Source organism: Anas acuta, chromosome 5 (genome assembly GCF_963932015.1).
Source record: "Anas acuta chromosome 5, bAnaAcu1.1, whole genome shotgun sequence".
NCBI classification, from domain to species: domain Eukaryota; kingdom Metazoa; phylum Chordata; class Aves; order Anseriformes; family Anatidae; genus Anas; species Anas acuta.
Genome location: NC_088983.1, coordinates 21,630,448 through 21,650,580, shown reverse-complemented (window position 1 = coordinate 21,650,580; position 20,133 = coordinate 21,630,448). Strand labels below are relative to the sequence as shown.

At 38.2% G+C, this 20,133-nt stretch overlaps 1 long non-coding RNA gene across 2 annotated transcripts; it reads right to left on the bottom strand.

Moving 5' to 3' along the window:
- Nucleotides 1–223: 223 nt before the first annotated feature.
- On the bottom strand, nucleotides 224–16,651 carry LOC137857030 (uncharacterized). Of its 2 annotated transcripts, none has more exons than XR_011096950.1 (3): nucleotides 16,474–16,651; nucleotides 16,227–16,302; nucleotides 224–360 (listed from the first exon to the last, which is right to left on the bottom strand). It is a non-coding gene; the product is annotated as an uncharacterized lncRNA (long non-coding RNA). The 2 variants fall into 2 exon arrangements; XR_011096949.1 differs by lacking the exon at nucleotides 224–360 and adding an exon at nucleotides 14,631–15,707 and having other exon boundaries at nucleotides 16,474–16,650.
- Between the last annotated feature and the right edge of the window lie 3,482 nt (nucleotides 16,652–20,133).

Below are 20,133 nucleotides of genomic sequence, written 5' to 3'. Positions count from 1 at the left end.
GCATTTTAAAGTTCTACCCTCCATGGATAATTTTTTGTGCAGGAATGGAGGTAGAAATGTTGAAATACCATAATAAAGATTCTTCTTCTTCTATTTCCAGTTCAGTCAGAAACAGAAATTGCCAAGAATTGTATTTTCTTGAACTTGAATCCCATTCTCCAATCCCCAACCCTTTCTTCCCAAACCAAAAAAAAATCAGAAAGTTCAGGCCTTATTTGTATTGAGATCAGAGGATGCCAATCTATATCAGAAGATAACCAGCCAGTAGAATAAGTTGGTCACAGTACCTCCTTATGGAAGGTCTAACATAAAAATTGCTTTGCTTCAGGAGTGAATGGAATGTTCCACTTGCTGGGCTGTCTGGAACACACAAAAAATTAAAAGCTTTACAATAGCAGCAGTTTGCCTTTTTGAGAGAACAGCTCCTTTTCAAGAGGAGTAACTTAGGGGAGTAAATTTAGAAACTGGATGCTCCGAGTATTAATCAAAATCCAGGAAGTGTGGGTTCTGAAGTGGAAGTCATTAGCAGTCTGTTATTTTATGTTCATCCTGTTCAGAATTTGATATTGAAGTGATACTATCTCCATCTTTTTCTTCAGCTTAACATACCATTAAAAATAATTAACTAAACTTGCTGGCTTAAAAACATACAAACAGTGTGGTCTATTATCAGTTTGACCTGGTCCATACTATAAATGCAAGCAACAAACTTTCCAGAATACCATTCCCATTCTGAGGTCAGTATCAGCTGCCCATCTCCTAGACTTCTTAGTCTGTAAACCAGATCTTTAACCCTGTTACACATTTAATATCTCACAATCTACCACCCTAGCAACTTTACACACCCCTTTGTCCATTTCACACACACACACACACACACACCAGTCTTGCCAGGCAGGAATGTGGTGGAATGACTGTCACAGTTGATAGCCATGAGCATTTCTCATTTTCAGCTGCATCTCAGCTAAATACAATTCAAACTTTTTTTTTGGTTGGTTGGTTTTGTGGGTTGCATTTGTTTGCCTGTTTCTTTGAATGGGATTCAAATTCCCAGCCTAGCTTTGTGTCTTTTTTGTCTGATACTCTAGCATTGTCATTTTCATTCCATTTATAAATTGTGAGTTTGCAGATGAAATATTTGTATTTGCATCCTTGGGAACAAATAGCTAGACTTTCTCATCTGCGGCAGTAAGGAGTTCATAGGTGCTTCACTTTCCTAATGAAGGACAAGGAACAACTTATATCAAAAGATAAAAGTCCAAGGCTTCATTTTTCACTTGAGCATTTTCAGTATTCATGACAGAAACTATGGATCTTTGAATTAAACCATTTTACAGTGGTCCAAAGCTCATTGTAAACTACTTTTATGTTTCCTTTCAGGCCATTTAAAGGCTGTTTCTTTAATTAACTCATTCAGTTTCCCACATTTTTTATTAAAAACTGTTAAACGTACATGGGACATATTTGCACAACAATGTTCCAAGTCTGCCCTAGCCCCAGGGCTCTAGCTTTTTCCTAAGTTGCTCAGAACATCTGCTCATGGTCTCTCCTCTGTACCCCCACCCAACCACCCTCATTTTCCTTTAGTTGGAAGAACTGCCTACACAGAACATTTTCTTTATTGCATTATAAACAGATAATTCTATCATCCTGAAAAAATCTAGATGATAATGCAAGAAGCATTCACAGTGTTTCCCATAGTGAGATGTCAAATATATACAAAGTTATGTGTTTTTTGTTTTTTTTTGTTGTTTTGTTTTTTTTGTTTTTTTTGTTTTTTTTTCTTAGAGTACTTTCCAGACCTCTGGTGACATGAAATTGAGGAAAATATTTGAAATCAGTCATTGCTCTAAAAATATTCCTTCCTTTTCAATAATATATCATTTTTACATGGAACACTCATCACGTTTCTCAGCACTCCTCACATTTCCGAACTGTATTTCCATAGATAATATGGTGCTACAGGGGATACTAACTGAAAAATATGAACAACAGAATTGCGTATTGTGAGATATAAGCATAGTTTGTCTTCTACTCTCCTGGCACATATTTCAAGCTCATTCAGACTGTAGCTTTATTCACACCTTTGCTTTGAGCCAGTGAAATTTAACTTCTTCATTCTGAATTTGAGGTATTTTTAAATTGATTTTAACCCCATTACCCTATTTTACACAGAAATTATTTAGAACCAGGAAGCCTTGTAGAAGTGCAGTTCTTTCAGTGTTCAATTTCTACATGGTCAGAACTGTGTGACAATCTGCACTATCCAGCAACCTGTTCCATCTATTTGCTCCCACAGTTCCCACATTAGGATCATGATTCATGCCCTTTATGGTCTATGCATTAAAATAGTAAATATGGTGTTTAGGTTATATAATAAACTGTACTAAGCGTTGTGTTACTAGATATTATTGACTATCCCTGCCTTGAAGGGGTTCAATTTAAATAGAAAAGGCTAAAGGAAAGAATTGGAGAAAGGGGTGGAATCCCATAGGAACTCAGCAATTTGCATAGTCATATTTTAGGTCAGAGGTTGGGCTTGATGATCTTGAGGTCTCTTCCAACCTAGAAATTCTGTGATTCTGTGATAGCAACAAGGACTTGAATTTGGGGTTCTATGGTTATTTTATCTCCATCAACCTCTCTACCCATCTTATTAAGTCTAAGAATCATTTAAACCAGAAACAAGTAGAAAAATAATGTTTGATCATTGTGTCTTTATTCAATTGATGCTGCCACAATCAGTGTTGGTCAAAGATAGGGGAAAAAATAAAGATCTTAATGATTTAAAATTAAAGTAGCCCAGAAAATCAACCGCATAAAGTAGGATAATCTGATGAGCATATCTGAGAAACAAACAACAAAAAAAAAGCCCAAAACTTTGTCTTAAAGAGAAGTTTAGCATGGGTACAGGGTTTAGGTGTTGGGGTTTTTTGTTGTTGGTTTTTCACTTCACCATGTCCTTTGCTCTGAATAGGTATGGTTTGCTGTTTAAAGTTGCATAAATACCTGTTGTTTGCTCAGTTATGCTACCTTCCTAACCTTAAGAAGCAAAAAGTTTCCAAGCAGCTAGCCTCCTCTTGGGAAAGGTAGAGTCATTATACATGATGAAAGCTGCTTGTTCAGACGTTCAGTATGACAGGCCATTTCAATAACAGCAGTGAGCACGTACCCAAGAACATTAGTCTTCATTTTCTCCTAACAAAATTTTAACAGGCATATGAAAGGAAACAGATTCAGAAAGATAAATATAATTCCCTTTATATCATAAGAATCCTGTTGGAGGTGGAAATAAGTGAGTTTAGACAGAATAGTAGATTAAGAGTCAAAAAATCTGTCCCCATTCATCAAGCAACTTGCTATGTGCTTTTAAATAAGCCACTGAAAACCTCTGCCAAGGCTTCCATATACATATATACATGTAAGATACATATATATATTTACCTAAAGAGTTATAGCAAACACAGGTTTTCATGAAACTTAAGTGAGCTTTTTAAAATGTTTTTTTATTTATTTATTTTCAGAGCAAAGATGCTTTATAGCATAAGTAAAATATTACTAACAACAGTAATAAGAATAACACAGCCAAGATGTAAATGCCATTCACCTGTGAGGTTTGATTATAGGAATATCTTGAGCTATTTCTTGTGATTTATCTAGGCAATAGCCTATTATTCCCTTATACTCAAAATACCACGGAACCTATCAAGATTCTATGTGATTTTCTTTACCAAGTTTTATTACAAGTGAATAAAAGGCCCTCATCTTCACAGCATACAGGTAGGACTAACATTTTTAATTCAAGGAAAAAAAAAAAAGACTATATCCAATCTGTTGCAATGTATTTAAAAAAAAAAAAAAAAAAAAAAAAAAAAAACTCTGAGAGCTGAAGTACTGTACTGCCCAGTATGCCACAAAAAATAATGAAAGAAATTCCTTCTGGTACAACCAAACCAAAAGATGACTAAGAGTTAGGCAAGTATTATGGTAGACTACATAACGTTGTGCAGCATTTACTTTAGGGATATACAATTTCCACTGCCACTATCATCATCTGATCCTGCTTTTATTATTAATTCAAATTATTTGCTTATATAAAACTCTTTTAAATCAAAACATCAAGAGAGTGTATGTATATACAATTATAAAAAGATAGGTCTATAGACACATTTAGAGTTACACTTTTATATTTACTAATATACCTATACTAGAGGAAATTTGGCAGAGCGTGTGTTTTCAGAAACTAGCAGAGCTCTAATTTCACAGAAAAGAAGTTAAAGTTGCACCTACTCTAAACAAAATCAGATAATTTTTCTACAACTCCCTCAAAATACCTTCTGAAATACTGAAGTATACACACACCTGATTTTAAGCAAGGATTCTTCACTCCAGCATAAAAGTTTCAAAAACATTGCTTTTCAAGTACGACTGATATCTTGCACTTGTACATAGATCAATTTACTATAACAGTGATGTGAAGTGCTCCATCCTTGAAACACATATGCACAGGGGTTATGGAAGTATCTGGCAAGAAGGACCTTCCACTTTTGACTGTCAACTTGCTTACATGTATGTATCTACTGATGACTGACACCAGCATAGGTTTGGTGTGAGGTTATCATTTTCCAAGGGCGTATCAGTTTACATGCATGGTGTGTAACATTTATGAGTGTAAAGAGAACAAATCATTTTTATGTGCCCATGCTTGCAAACAACAGGATCATGATCCAGTTCAGCATGGCAACTCAATTGATTCAGTTGGTACTCATACAATATCATCACTGTTGTAATCATCAGCAGTATTAATTTACCGTGGCTTAATAAAAAAAAAATAAAAATAAAAAAAGTCAAAGCATTTTCTAATGTCTATTTTCCTTGAGAACTGAGGAGCTTAGCTGCTAAGTCATAGCTAGTTTTATGGGATACATAAAAGATAATAATGAGGTGAATAATAACAACAGCTCTTAGCACTTACGCAACTCTGTGTACTTTCAATGTGCTGTACAAATACTAAATAATTCATTTTAATTAAAAAGGCCTTGAAAAGATTAAAGGACCCTTGAAATAAGTACGAAGTTCTGTTCATTACCTCAACAGCAGAAAGACCTGGTTCCAAATACCTTTATGTTTGAAAATGATGGAGAAACTAACACTGCAACCTAAGCTTTGGGAAAAACAATGCTTAACCACGTGGAATAAGCTTTTGGAAATCAGTGAAGCTACTTGCATGAGTAAAAGCTGTAAGACCAAATCCTATAATGTTTTGTCCCCACTTTTTCTTTATTCTAAGATTTCAGCCTTTCTATGTACCAGGGAAAAAGTCTCTCTGACTTCACGAGGAGCAGTCCCTTAGAAATTTTTATATGCTTTTTAAGAAAGCCTTTGATTATCTTGAGTTGCTCCATTTCACAAGTGAGCTGTGGTGTTCATATCTATCATAGCTATAAAATTATCTATTAATTTTTTGTGCAAAACCACACCTTTATATTTCTAAGAACAAGGCTTGATCTCAGCACTCCTGCCACCTGTCATGGAGAAAAAATGCTGCAGTTCCTATCAGAGGTCTCTGTTTTGCTCCTTATAAGAAGGAGATTGCCAGTAAAAGGGCTCGAACACCACACACTACACCAACTGACTTCCACATCCTTATTCTACTTGTTTCTGGTTTTATTTTTGTTTGTTTTTGTTTTGTTTTTCCACTTTGCTCACATCTGGTAGGAGCTGCTCCTCTAGAGTGACAGTTGCACACCAGTTGCAGCTGCTGTTCTCCCTGTTATACTGGCCAAAACGTTAAGGCTGCATGCAGCGAGCAAGCATTTCCTTCAGCTTCTTATCACTGCTAAATGCCATGCAACCTGATGTACAGATTTTCAGCCACTCTTCCCCTAAGAATTTCTATCCTTCTCTCTTCTGATTCACTTTCTCCATCCTAAGAGGTCTACATGTACTTGTGATACATCTCTTGATTTTGATTTTCATTTTTGAGCATACTAAATTTTGTTCCTTATAACATTAACACCCTTCCCAACATTTTTTACAGTGCAAAAATAATTTTGTACTTAATTGGTCCATTCAGTGCAATATTAAGCTCAGCCAGTCACTGCTACTTCAGTTGAGAGCAGGAAAATATCCTTCTGCCTATCAAAATCCATTGGTCCTCCTAACAACTTTCAGCAATCCATTCCATAAACATTTTTGCTAAATTTATATAAAACATCCTTTCTGTTTCAGCAGTATATGCTGCTTCATATTGTGCTTCCAGAGGTCACTCCCTGAGACCATAACATGCCTACAGCAAGCAGTCTGTAAGTGCGTAAAACTAAAGTCCTGATTTCTGGTCACTCTCAGCAGACTCGTATAAGAATGAAAAAGGCACCGCTGCTCACATCAAAGATCTTATAAACATCTCAGCAGAAAAGATAGGGAAGTGTTCCACTTGTGTAAGTTCTTTGTAGAAGGAGGTACAGGAGAAAAAGGTAAGGTATAGATTAGAGGGACAACACATAACAGTAGAGAAACAGTTGCATCAGAAATAATCAGCAATTCCGGATTACTTTGGAAGCTAAGATATGTAATTTATGAGTTTGGGTAAAACTGGGTAAGGGGATTTGGAGCAACTGACATCATCTACCTAGTCCTGTGTAAAGCATTTGATATTATCCTGCACAACAGCTTTGTCTCTAAATTGAAGAGACATGGAATTGATGGATTGATCACTTGGTGGATAAGGTGGATAAAAGTTGCAATCAATTATATGATGTCCAGGTAGAGACCATTGGGAAGTGGTGTCCCTCAGGGGTCTGTGTCGGAACCAGTATCATTTAACACAGTGGTTGGTGACAATCACAGTGGGATTGAGTGCACCCTCAGGAATTTTGTGGATGACACCAAGCTGTGTACAGTTGACACAATGGAGGGAAGGGATGCCATCCAGAGGAACCTTGACAGGCTTGAGAGCTGGGCCTGTGTGAACCTCATACACTTCAACAAGGCCAAGTACAAGGTCCTGCATGAGTCAGGCACTCTTGAGGACCAACACAGACTAGGTGGAGAATGGCTTGAGAGCAGCCCTGAGCAGAAGGACTTGGGAGTACTGGTGGATGAAGAGCTCCACACAAGCTGACAAGGTGCACTTGCATCAAAAAAAATGTGACCAGCAGGTCAAGGGAGGGGATTCTCCCCCCTCTACTCTGCTCTCACAAGCCCCACCCTGAATGCAGAGTACTGCATTCAGCTCTGGGGCCCACAGCTTAAGGAAGACATGAACTTGTTGCAGTGAGCCTAGAGGAGGGCCACAAGGATGATCAGAGAGCTGGAACACCTCTCCTGTGAAGAGAGGCTGAGAGAATTCAAGTTGTTCAGCCTAGGGAACTGAAGGCTTCAGGGAGACCTTATAGCAGCCTTGTAGTATCTAAAGAGAGCCTACACAAAAGCTGGGGAAGGACTCTGTCAGGGATTGTAGTGATAGGACAAGGAGTAACAGTTTCAAACTGAAAGAAAGTAGGTAGGATTAGATATTAAAAGAAAATTCTTCACTCAGAGGGTGGTGAAGCACTGGAACAGGTTGCCCAGACAAACTGTGGATATCATATCCCTGGAGGTGTTCAAAGCCAGGTTAGATAGGGCTCTGGGCAACCTGGTCTGGTGGAAAATGTCCCTTCCCATGGCAGGGGGGTTAGAATTAGATGGTATTTAAAGTCCTTTCCAACACAAACCATTCTATGTGAAGAATTCATCTATGTACATTTAGGAGTAGTTTTCAAATGTCCACAGCCTAAATAAGAATCTACCACTCAGGATGTCAATTCTGCCTATTCTAGCACATGCAAAATGCCAGAATACTGAGCTTGATCATTAACACAGTATTTTTGGAGGGTCAAAGCTCAAGCTCTGGAAAACAAGTTTTAAACAAGATAAAGATTTATCTTTTTTGTTTGATTGTTTTTGTTTTTTGTTTTTTTTTTCTTTTTTAAACAAGAAAAATAATGGGAGTGAGAAAAGGGCAAAATGGGAGATGCTCACGTACTTTATGCTTTCTGATTTTTTGTACCTTAGTGATACTTAATATATTGATAATTCTAAGACACTTTCCAATTACAGCATTTCAGGCCATGAATTGTTTTGGGGGTAGCGAGTAAATTAAAGCTGTGTCTTCTGGATGTATGAAGTTCAGCCATAGTTCACAGTCACAGTGAGTGACTGTATTTTCCAAAGCATCCTATGCAATGTGATAACATGAGCTTCTATCAGCCAGCATTAAGGTATAACAAAACATCACTATGGATGTTATTTCTGAGAGGCAATGATAATTCACTAGTATGTGCACAGATTACCAAGAACAGGTGCATAATGCTGATTCCACTCATTTGTATTAATAAGTGTGTAAGCAAGAACTATTAGGGTATTCTATCTTATCACATTAATTAATTAGAGTGAATTGAGTTAAGGAACCAACTAGCAACTAGTTAAAAATTAATGAGGGGCCATGCAATAAAAACTAATCCTTTATTTCAGCAGGCAAGCAGAAATACACTTTTCCTCGTAAAATCCAAGGCCCATACCTTTTCTGTTGCAATAGCTGGGTGAATTCGGTATGCCAGGAAGGCATTGCTGTCCCATGTTTCTCTCAAGGTTTTAAACATATTTGAAGGTATGAAAAAAACAACAAACCTCCAATTTCAGGTTCTCTAGACAGTTAAAAATACGTAAGGAACTGATAAGCGTTCCAGAAGAGCACAGCTAGACTAACAAACCTGGCTTCATGCATTTCATTTTCCTGTGCTCACTGGTTGTGTTTTAATGCTGGTAAGCAGCTAAGCACCGCACAGCCACTCATTTGCTCATTCCACCTCTCATCCCCAGCTGGATGGGGGGAAGAGAATTGGAAGGGCAAAGGTTAGAATGCTCATGGGTTGAAATAAAGACAGTTTAATAAGAATGGGGGATAGGGGGAGAACACACACACACAACAGAAGAGTGCGGAGGGGAGTAAGAGTGATGCAGAACACAATTGCTTGCCACAAACTGACCAATACCCAGTTGCAGCCCTCCAGGCAGCTCTCCTCAGTCTTATGTTTAAGCATGATGTTGTATGGTACAGAATATTCTTTTGGTCACTTTGGGTTAGCTCTCCTGACCGTGTCCCCTCCCAGCTTCTTGTGCATCCCCAGCCTATTCACTAGCAGGCAGCTTGAGAAACAGGGAAGCCCTTGACTCTGTGTAAGCACCACTCAGCAGCAACTAAATCATCCATGTGTTATCAGCACTGTTATCCTTACAAATTCTTAATATACAAGCTACCATGAAGACAATTAAATCTATTCCAACCAAACCAGGACACCCACTTGCATTACACAGACAAATCCCTCAAATGCTCTAGAACATAAGAGGGTCAGCTCAAACTGTTCCAGGTAACAACATTACAAAGTGAGTCACCTCCTCTTGATGACTTCTTTTTTTGCTAGTAAATTTAAACCGCATTTTTGAGTTACTGTCATATATTATTACTTCCAAATAATGCATGTAACATACTGCTTTAGTAACATGTGTCCCTTTGTGTTGCAATGTCTGAATCACAGATATTTGCCTCCACAGGCAGAGACCTGTGCAGTCCACCTTTATGCCAAAATAGGCTTGATCTCTACAATTATTCTGAAGAGATAGTCTCAACTGATAGAAGTTTCAAGGTATGTGACTTCTGCCACTTCTCTCATGCAGAGTATTTGACAAACCAACAACTTCTAGAGTTCAAAAGGCTTCCAATCTCTATATTTTCTTCTCAAAAGGTCACTCCACTGACCTTAGTTTTGCTGAGGAATGCAAAGTATGGCAGTTAGCTTTCCCCACTGTGCTTAGACAGTTCAGTTACCTACAGAGAGCTGTGCAGAATCAAAGAGTGATGGAGGTTAACCAAGACCTTCAGAGGTCCAAGGCCCCCTGCTCAAATCAGGGTCAGCTAGAGTAGGGCATTACCCAGTCAGATTTTGAGTATTTCCATGATGGAGACTCCACAACCTCTCAGTGCAACCTGTTCTGGTATTTGACCACCTTTCCAGTTAAGCAGCTTTTTTTTTTTTTTCCTCTATTCAGCTAAAATGTACTTTCCAGTGTTTGCTTGTTCCTATTGTCTCACCACTGGGCAACACTGATAAGATTCTGACTTTATCATCTTTATCACCCTGCCTCACTCTCCTCCCCCATCAGACATTATACATGAACCTCCTGAGCCTTCTCCTCTGCAAGCTGAACAGTCCAGCTCTCTGAGCCTGTCCTCATATGAGATGCTCCAGTACCTTAATCAACTTCATGGTCCCTCACTAGACTCACTCCAGGAGGTCCATGCTTCTCTTGTGTCCAGCGCTGGGATCCCTGCACTGGACACAAGTAGACCCCAGGTATGGTCTCAGCAGTGCTGTGTAGAGGGAAAGTATCACCTCCCTTGTTCTGCTGGCACTGCTCTCCCTCATGCAGACTAAGAGGCTGTTAGCCTTCTTTGCTGCAAAGACACACTGCTGGCTCATGTTCAACTTTGTCTCCATCAGGACCCTCAGGTCCCTTTCTTCCAAGCTGATTTGCAGACAGCCGCCAGCATATACTGGTGCCTGTGGTTATTCCTTCTCTGTTGCAGGACTTAGCATTTCCCATTGTTGAACACCACAAGATTCCTGCAGGCACATTTCTCCAGCCTGTTGATGTGTCTCTGAATGTCAGTACAACCATCTGGTGCTTCACCCCCCCTGAATCATCCTTTGGGCACCAAATATGCATCGGACCAAGCAAGTCTGTAATTCGAATTCAGCTAAATTATTTCTGAAGTCAGTCTCAGTTTGGCCCAGTTTGTGTTGTTGTTAGCACAAAGTGATCATGATAAGGCTTTGACAGATGTGACAGGCCTTGCAATGCCTATACTGAGGAAAGGGTCTACACTGGTAAAGATGAATCTTACTCATATAATGGGATATGTAGTTTATTTTTTAACTCAGAAAATCAAAATCTCTCTCCTAAAATCACACAGAAAAGGAGGAAAAAAAAAAAAAAAAAACTTTTTTTTCAGTACAGTAAAACCAGGAAACTAGGAAAATAATGTGCACTGATCATCGGCTTAGTTTGTGACTATCAGTAAGTCTCTCATCTTCACGTCTTCCATTTGACACAAACATGAAAGCTGATGAGAGATAATAATCTTAGTGGAAAACTGGCAGTGCAAAGTTGATTCTCTTTTAGATTTGAAATCTCATTCCCTGAGCATACTACCACCCTGATCCATATCCTCAATTCCTGCTAGAAGTTATCAAGTAGTTTTCTCAAAGTTTTTTTCTTCTTTTTTTTTTCCTTTTTTTTTTTGACAGCAAAATTTTCTTCAATACAGGTGATTCATATTAAAAAGCCATCTGCCTTTACTACTCAGCTCACTTAAGCAATGAGTTAGTTCTACATGATGTAGTTTTTTGTTCCCGCTATGCCATGGAGGAAGTGTAACGTATTGGTACCTTGGCAGCAAGGGTGGCAGTGGTAGGCCGAGGGATTTATGACCAAATGCATCCTACTTTACAAACACCTGAGAGAGAATCAGGTAGATTAAGGGTGCTAAAGGGCAACTGTAGAACAGCATAGCATAATTCTTATGAGAGGTTTTCCACAAAAGGAAAAAAAGAATAAAAAGCAAAAATTACAAGTTACCCACAACACCAGAAAAACCTTATGATTCATGGTAAAGAGAATGACTCAACTTTTTCACCTCTTCACAATCTAAAAGATTAATTATTTCTGAAGTACTTTAAATCTGAACAGTCGTAATTTTGTCATGAATCACCAACACTATTTCCTGTATGATACTAACTTTTTCTTGGAAGGCATTCATCCAGATACCGCACAGGCTCAACCCTGTTTAGTCTTTCAGATGAAACAGTATATTATCTAGGATGGCATAACAAAAAAAAATAAAATACATTGTACTCATATGATGAAATGGTTCAGAGACAACAGACACCTGATTCTGGTCAGGGTGAATTTCTTTGTGAAATAAAAATTTCCATAGTATAAAAATAACAACTAACAAAAGAGTACAGAGAATGTTATACTCCAAGGTCCTCATTTATATTACATATTATAGAAACATACTTCTTGGTTACATAGTCACAGTATGTGACCGAGCACTTGAGGAGTATTCTGTATTACAGGATTTTCCCGTAACTGAGCCAGGCTATGTATTATCTCTCATCAGCTTTCTTCCAGTGAGTTTGTTATTTCAGAATTAAAAAAAAAAAAAGCTCTCAGTCTGAGCTCAAACAGACTACAAATCCCAAACAAATTTACAGGAGGCAACATCAGAATACTGGCAGAGAAACTCTAGAGCTTCTTTTTTGACCAATATTATCAAAAGAGAGCCAACTGGAGAGCCAGAGCAAGTAGGTATGTACATAGGGCTGCTGTAAATATGAAGTATGTCCAGAGTTCACTAGGAACTACTAGTAAGGAGTCTACAGCCTGCCTCAGAAGCATTCTTTCATAAGCATAACAATGAAGAGCAGTTATTTCAGTCTCATTCTGCCACAGAGTCCACTCAGTACATCCTTGATAGCCCTTTTAGTAGTGACCCACTGGAGTAAAACTTCCTATTGCAAGATCACGGAAGAACCTCCTGAGTGCCACCCATTGTCATTTTTTAGACAATAACAACAGCAACTGACAGCCACAGCTTCATTTCTTGGCAAGGTAGTATCACAGCTTCCAAGCTTTCTCACTGGAAACACCCCTTTGGACTAACAGTACACTGGTAGCTCTGAATTTCACTTCTGCAACTGAATTTCCAGTTGTCTCCTGACTTCTTGTATCACTGCCATAATCCTATAGTTTGGAATCAGTAAGTTCAGGAGTTTGTCTCCAAGTGTTCAAGGTCATAAACTAAGCAAGATCTGATAAACACTAAACAGAAGTCTGAAAGCACACTTATTTTATAAGGAAAATAAAGATCCTGGAGTACCCTGATGAAAAGGTGAAGTTATAATAACACAGGAAGATTCTAAATCTTCATCTGGCTGATATAACTGTGCCCTCTATCAGTATGCCACAGTCTCTGGATGGGGTGATTCCAGAAAGCCTTTCTATATTTTTGATTTGTTTGTGGACAGGTAACTGATGTTCAGACCTCAAAAGTCTGCCATGGCACTTGGAAAAATAAATAATCCGGAAATCTGTCCATATTAGAAAACAGCACTCTAAAACCAGCCAGGTGTCTTCTTGGCACAGAAGCTCTTTCATGATAAAAATCAAACTGAAATATTTGGGTGGGTTGGTTTTTTTCCATTTTGTTTTTAATAAGTCAGTATGATTGTAAGCCAAGATTAAAAGAGTGAGAAAGAGCTGAAGTATTCTACCCAGCTTCACAGCACCTGCAGGCTATGCCAGCTACAATACCTTTCATCACCGTACTATGTCCCATTGCAAGGAATAAAAACAAAAAAATCTTTTTGGCAAAAGTGGCTGAGGCACTAAGGAGAAAATGAGTAGATTATAGCAAAATTAAAAAAAAAAAAAATCCATGGTGAAAAAAACAACCTGCAGCTGACACCATCTGCTGTAAAAGAGCAGAGCCATAGAACATAATAAAAATATTTGGAGTAATTGAATAATTGCCATCCATAGATAATGTCTGTTTTCTTGTACTGTGCAGAAACACTGGCTTTTCTTTAAACACTCATGCTTCTACAAAGGGCAGGCAAGCCAGGCATTGATCACACAGGCTAAGAGATACCACTTAAATATGGAAAAACATATAACGATCGTGTTTACAGGAGGTCTTCCTGTTTATCTGGGAATTAGGAACAGTAGACTTTTAGGGGAAAGAGAACTCTGTATGCTGAGTATATTATTTCTACTGACTCAAGACAATCTATGCTGATGAATCATTTTGAACAAATAAAGTGGTCAGAAGAGGGATAACCAAAACACATGATGAATGACACTGATGGATGCAGTGTGATCTAGTTATTGCAAGAAACTGGGACCCAAGAGGTAAGGTCTCATCCTGGCCTTAACAGGCTTTAGCTTGCATTTTACTGTGGGCTTCCTGTTGTTATTTTTTTGCCCCCCCCTATTCATTTACTTAAATTTCCAATGTGAAAAAATGGAAGATTACTTCAGATAAACTATTGGATTTATTTTTTAAAAATCACATTTATAGGAAGACTTTCACTATAACTCTGTTCCTCCCTCATCTCTGGAGCTGCACTAAGGAATTTTCATTTTTGCCACTGACACTGAGATTCTTCTGCCTTTATCTAGTGGGGCAGATCTTAACATCTAATTTCTCTTTACTACCAAGCCCAGCGTTTGTGCAGCACCTAACACAAAAGGAGAGCTCATCCAATACAAGAGCTGCCACTGCGATCACCACCTGAACAATAATGTGTCTCCATGTGAGTCAGCAATCACTTGTACAGTTTAAACTTTCATAATTTTCACTGCATTTATTTCTTCAGATTCAACTGAAATCCTTGAGATTTGACTGACAGTCAAGATATATTTATATTGTGAGAAAGGGCCTCTTCTTGTTATTGCATACACACCAGTACATGCTTCTAATTTATATGTCTGTTTAAAAGACTAAAAGTCTTTTTGATGTGAACAACAATCATCACTTCAATGAACATTATTAATTTCTTGTTTTCAGCATAATTGAATTTATTTAAATTAAATCACTTGCATATGCACCAGGAAGATTTAAAAGAATTTTTGCAGTGGTATAAAGCACAGGGAAAATAGAGAGAACAAGAAAAAACACACATGCATGCAGAGGAAATAAGCTCTGGGGCATTGTCCCTTTCCTGTCTAGGCAATTCATCATGATTTTGTGAGATTGCACAAAGAGATAGCACCCTTCAGCCTGCCAAGTTCTAAATTATTATACTTTATCATTATTTATTTTTTTTCATGTGCCCAATTCCGACACAAGTGTGAGTGAGACTCAAAGCATGTGTATATACACATACATGTATAAACACAAATACACACATATATACATGCACACGTTATTTGTAGGATTAGTCATGGTTGCATCACTGTAGTACTGGAGCTACTGAAAAATTAAGCCTTCACCCACATGCAGCAGGCCACAGTTGTAAATCTTAGCCTACTAAAATTAGAAAGTCTAAAGTATCAGCTGAAGGGGGCCTGTAGCAAGAACAGATTTCTGGAGGCCCACTCAAGTGCTCTGATAGTGAGGCTGTTCAAGGGAAAGAAGTAAAAAAGAAAAGAAGGGTTATGTTGCAGTACAGCTTCAAAGAGCTAAAGCAAGGGCCACAGTGTTCAACACTTGGGGAAAGTTGAGACTAAAGATTCAGTCTTTGGAATGAATAAGATTTTTCTAAGAGCTTGTTCATCATTCATAGAAAGAATGATTTCTTGTAATGAATGTGAGCATACAAAAACAGCAGATCCACAGCTGCTGACAATTTTCATAGTTTCATATGACTTCAGTGGAGTCAGGCCAACATACATCAGCCAAGGATCTATCCTGCGCTGCATTCATATAGTGGCTGCTCATATGTTAAAAACCAACCAGCACTCCTGTGCTGGAGAAGAAACTTCATTCTGGATTGAGAAAGGTCCAATTTCTCCATCTCCAATGCAGTAGAAGATCAGGCCAGAGCTGAACTGGGATCCAGCACCTGTGAACTTAATTTTGATCTTCACACAGAGACTATGTCCTGTTGGAAAGTTGCACAGACACACTGTGTCTCAAGTCCAGTCCTTAAAACTGGGATAATCACACTTCTCTTATCATCAAGGTACTGGAAATCTATGCATTTTTAATGAACACAGTTACTAAGGACACAGGGACAACACTAGCACCTGGAGAAGCTCTTTAGCAGCGGTATTCTTACAGATCTAAACTTCTACTCACAGAAAATAACAACAAGTGTATTTGGAAATGCAATGAAAAACAGCCATAGCGTGCAGGTACCTTCCTTGTCCTCCTCACTCTCCCCAAGATCTTTATAACATGCTATACAAACACACTCTTCTGTTATCAGCCCCTCATACATTAGAAGTCTCCCACAGCAATTAATGTTTCAACAATACTGTGTGGGTGAATGAAATTCCAGCACCCACAGGAACTCACTCAAGGCTTACTTTTGTACCATTATATGAAAGAAAAATCTCTGAAGGAAAAAAAAAAAAAAAAAAAAACTATGTATAATACCATTTAAAAATATTACACTTACCCATATTCTTCAGGTTATCAGGGCATATCTGGTATTACAGCTTGCTGCCTATTGAGGGAGTCCATTACTGAAGTTTCTGAAATAAAGATGAGACACACTAAAATTCATACTTGAACTTCTTGAACTTTACTGAGGGGGATCCCACTGAGGGGAGGAGGATGGGAACAAGGACAGGCAGAATATCTATTTTAAATAAAATAAAACTGCTTTTTTTTTTTTTTTTTTAATTCTGAAATAATAAACTCACTGGAAGAAAGAAACAACTGCATCTCTCCCTCTCCATCTGAACAGCACAGGTGATCAAAGTAAACCAACTGCCTAAGACAGATCACCTTTACTAAAGGAGAGTGTGGTCCCTACTTTCTCTGAGGAAATCAGTTTTTATTCTAGAATTGAAAACACCTGGCTAGTTTTTGTACCAGTTGTTTCCATGCATTTACCCTACTGAGCATTTTCAATGAATTCATTGGTATACCTACTTCCCATTCACTAGTAGCCAGACTGAAATAGAAAATCATGACTTTCACTGAAATGGAGTCAAAATTTAATATACAATTCTCAGCCAAATTTGAGAAAATTGTATTGTTCCTCATTAGCCTTTAGAAACTAATTTCATAAACAGTGGCCAATTAATTTTTAAACTACCACCATGAAGCAATACTGTTGTGTTATGTAATGAACTAGATGATCTTTAAGGTCCCTTCCAACCCAAGATGTTCTATGATTCTATGGTTCTATGACAAGGTGGACATTGACACAGAGGAATTAAAGCTCAGAGCCTTGATGGCTCTGATCAGGAATCTATTAAGAAATTAAGCAGATGAGGAATCTCTTAAGGCACTCTGACTTCTCCTTGCTTCCACCTCTTGCCCTTAAATTAGCTACAGAGGTGTTCTGTTTTCCTGACCCACGTCAATTATTTGTTTCTGTCTTTGTTCTTAAGATTGTACCTACAATTTTCAGAGGCAAGAGACCAAAGCAGTGTGAATTTATGTTCTTGCTTTCACTTATTTATGTATTTGTTCATTGTGTTATCTAAAGAATCCCCATGCAAAGGAAAATACAGGTCTGCCTAAAGAGCTAACCACACAACAGACAAAATTAAGCAGCACAGTTGCCAGCATACACATCTATTACATTTACAAATCTTTGTGTATACAGTTACCTTTAACTGTGTCCGCTGACTAAGGTCTTGTACACAGCAAAAGACAAATATGGAAGAATTGTGGTATTGTGGTCTTTTGGCTCAGTCAGAAAGCACATCCCACATGGTAGTGTAGAAGTAGGTGAATAAAAGGTTGAGTGAAAATGCGCAAACAAGTCAGGCAGGGGTGACTTGACAACAAAATGGGGTGCAAACAGAAAACAGTTTGCAGTGGTTGTCTGAGCTCTGTGGCCATCTTCCTCAACACCAGCTACAGCTGCCCTGACTGTAAAAGACTTAAATCAAGAAATGCCCTGAAGGCAAAGACAAATCTTGATTTTTACGCAGCTGTGAGAAAGAAGAAAACAAGTGGTGATTTTGTCAAAAAGCAACAGGAGGGAAAGACATAAATAGCAATATTCTGGCCCGTATGCAAGGATGGCATTTGAGTATGATGGAAGAGTGGAGGAAGGTAATATTACTAATATTTTTGACCTAACATTAACATTATTGACATTATTGACCTAACTGGCAAGTTTTAATTCTGTAGCCAAATCTTTAAAAACATCTGAGACCAAAACCAATAAGGATGTACTGGACTCCAGGTGCTCAGGAATGACTTTTGTTATAAAGCCATCCCTTTTTTGTCAAAGAAGTTGTTATTAGAACATCTTTGCTCAGCCTAAAAGACCTGTGGTGTTCCTGCAGCCATGCACCCAGCTGAGAAGAATGATTTGCAGTGAAATGCAGGCAGAATACGCAGGGAGACCTCGCAGGGCAGAGTATAATCCACAGTGTGTAGTTTTGTAGTGTAAGCTGCAGAGGACAGACTCTTTCAGTCTGTTCTTGCCTTCAAAACTCCTGGGGTTCCCTGGCAACACTGTCTACATTTGTTCTCGATATAGGTAGCCTGCATATATATAGCTCCATGGAATATTCCCAGCAGTAATAACTAATTTCCCAAGGGGGGTTCGTGGCATCACATGTCAGTTTGACTTCAGCTGAATTATTCACGTGTCAGAAGTTAAACACATGTAGAGTAGTGTCTGCAGGAACTGGGCCCAAGTGAATACCTCTGTGTAGAAAAAAAAAAAAAAAAAAAATCTATTTGCAGCTCTCCTACACCCATATGATAGAATATACACTCCACTGCAAGTACCACTGTCCCCCTTTTATTGCCAAAAAAAAAAAAAATCTCTTCCAGTTTATTATGAGTACATTGTTCATTGTGAAAGGGAGCATAGCTGCTTTGTAGAAGGAAGCTATTTGTTCAGATTGTACCTGAGGGAAGCTGGAAAACATTTGAGATTTTTTCCCCCCTCAAAGATGTGATGTTCACAGAAGGTACTAAGGTCTTTTCTTATCTGCAGAAAAATTCTAGATTTTCATGTTGCCACAACTCTCTACCCCACCCCCAAAACTGCTTTGTAAAAACATTCTTATTCAGGCCTATGTTTACAAGATGTTGAAATATTTGTTATAAAATTAAAATTTCCAAACGATAATGGGTTCTCCCTTATAAGAAAAGAATCCTAAAATAGTGAAGACAAGAATGAAAGCAAAAATCTGTGTATGTTAAGTTATCTTAGTACATTTGCCAAAACTGCAAATGAGAAAAAAAAAAAAAAATAGAGGCACAGCTGATCTCATATGAGTACCCATCCTCTGCTTATCTTAGGGGGGGGAATTCTATTAGCTGGCAATCCAGAAGCTGTTTCCATACTTTTCCAGTACAAAGAGGGAGCAACCTTAAAGGTAGAAAACAAAAAATATAGAATATATGAAATATTTCTGCTTAACTCAGTCAGCCCTTTCAGCCTGTCACCATGGGTGGACATGGAGAAGGTAGCAACAGCACCGAAAAGGTTGCCCTTGCTTGGCAAGGGATAGTATTGCCAAAGTCAAGGACAGCACCGAACAAACTCAGGAGATCTATTTCTGGCCTGAAAAGTAAACAAGTCCCAAGCCCAAAGCATGTGCCCTTGTGCCGTGCATGTTCATTTATCACAGTAGAGAAAGTAAAGTATTTAATAAATCCAATAATGCTGTTCTAGATTTTGCTGTTACTCTCCCCACTTCCTATCATCTCCCTATTTTCCTTACTTGGATCACCTTCAAAAATGTACCCTGGTCCTGCCTAAAGCATGGCCTGCTTCAGCTGTAGCCATTGCTCTCCCAGAGAGCCACTGTTCACCACCCTTTGTCTGCTGAGGTAATTTTGTGTAGACATCTGGGGATTTTCTCTCTCTAGTAGATTTATTCACAGGCCTCTTCTAAACACTGAAAAATTGCTGATGTAAAGTCAAACTATTTCCTATTCTTGCACTTGCTCAGTCATCTCCCTTTGTGCCAAAATCAACGTTATGGATAGACACAAATTTTGCTTATAGTTCTGTTGGCTCTCTCCAAGTCTGTCTGTAGTCACTTTGGACTCTCCGTGGAGATAATCACTTCCTTCACAAAATCATTGGACAGTTCTGGATTTGATTGTCACCACAGAAAAATCTTACTAATATACTGATATTTTTATTATTTATTTATTTTCAGTGTTGAATTTATTTTCAGCGTGAATAGGAACACTTGCATGTAAGATAGATGACCAAGACACAAAATAAGATGACTGCTTTCCATAAATTTTGTTGGGCTTGGCAGAAGGCACAGCTGTGCCTGTAAATTTATGGGTTACATTCTATTGTCTCATAAAATACTTAAAAAAATATATCTCATCTTTTGTGCACATTTATTTTCGGCTATGATAGCTTA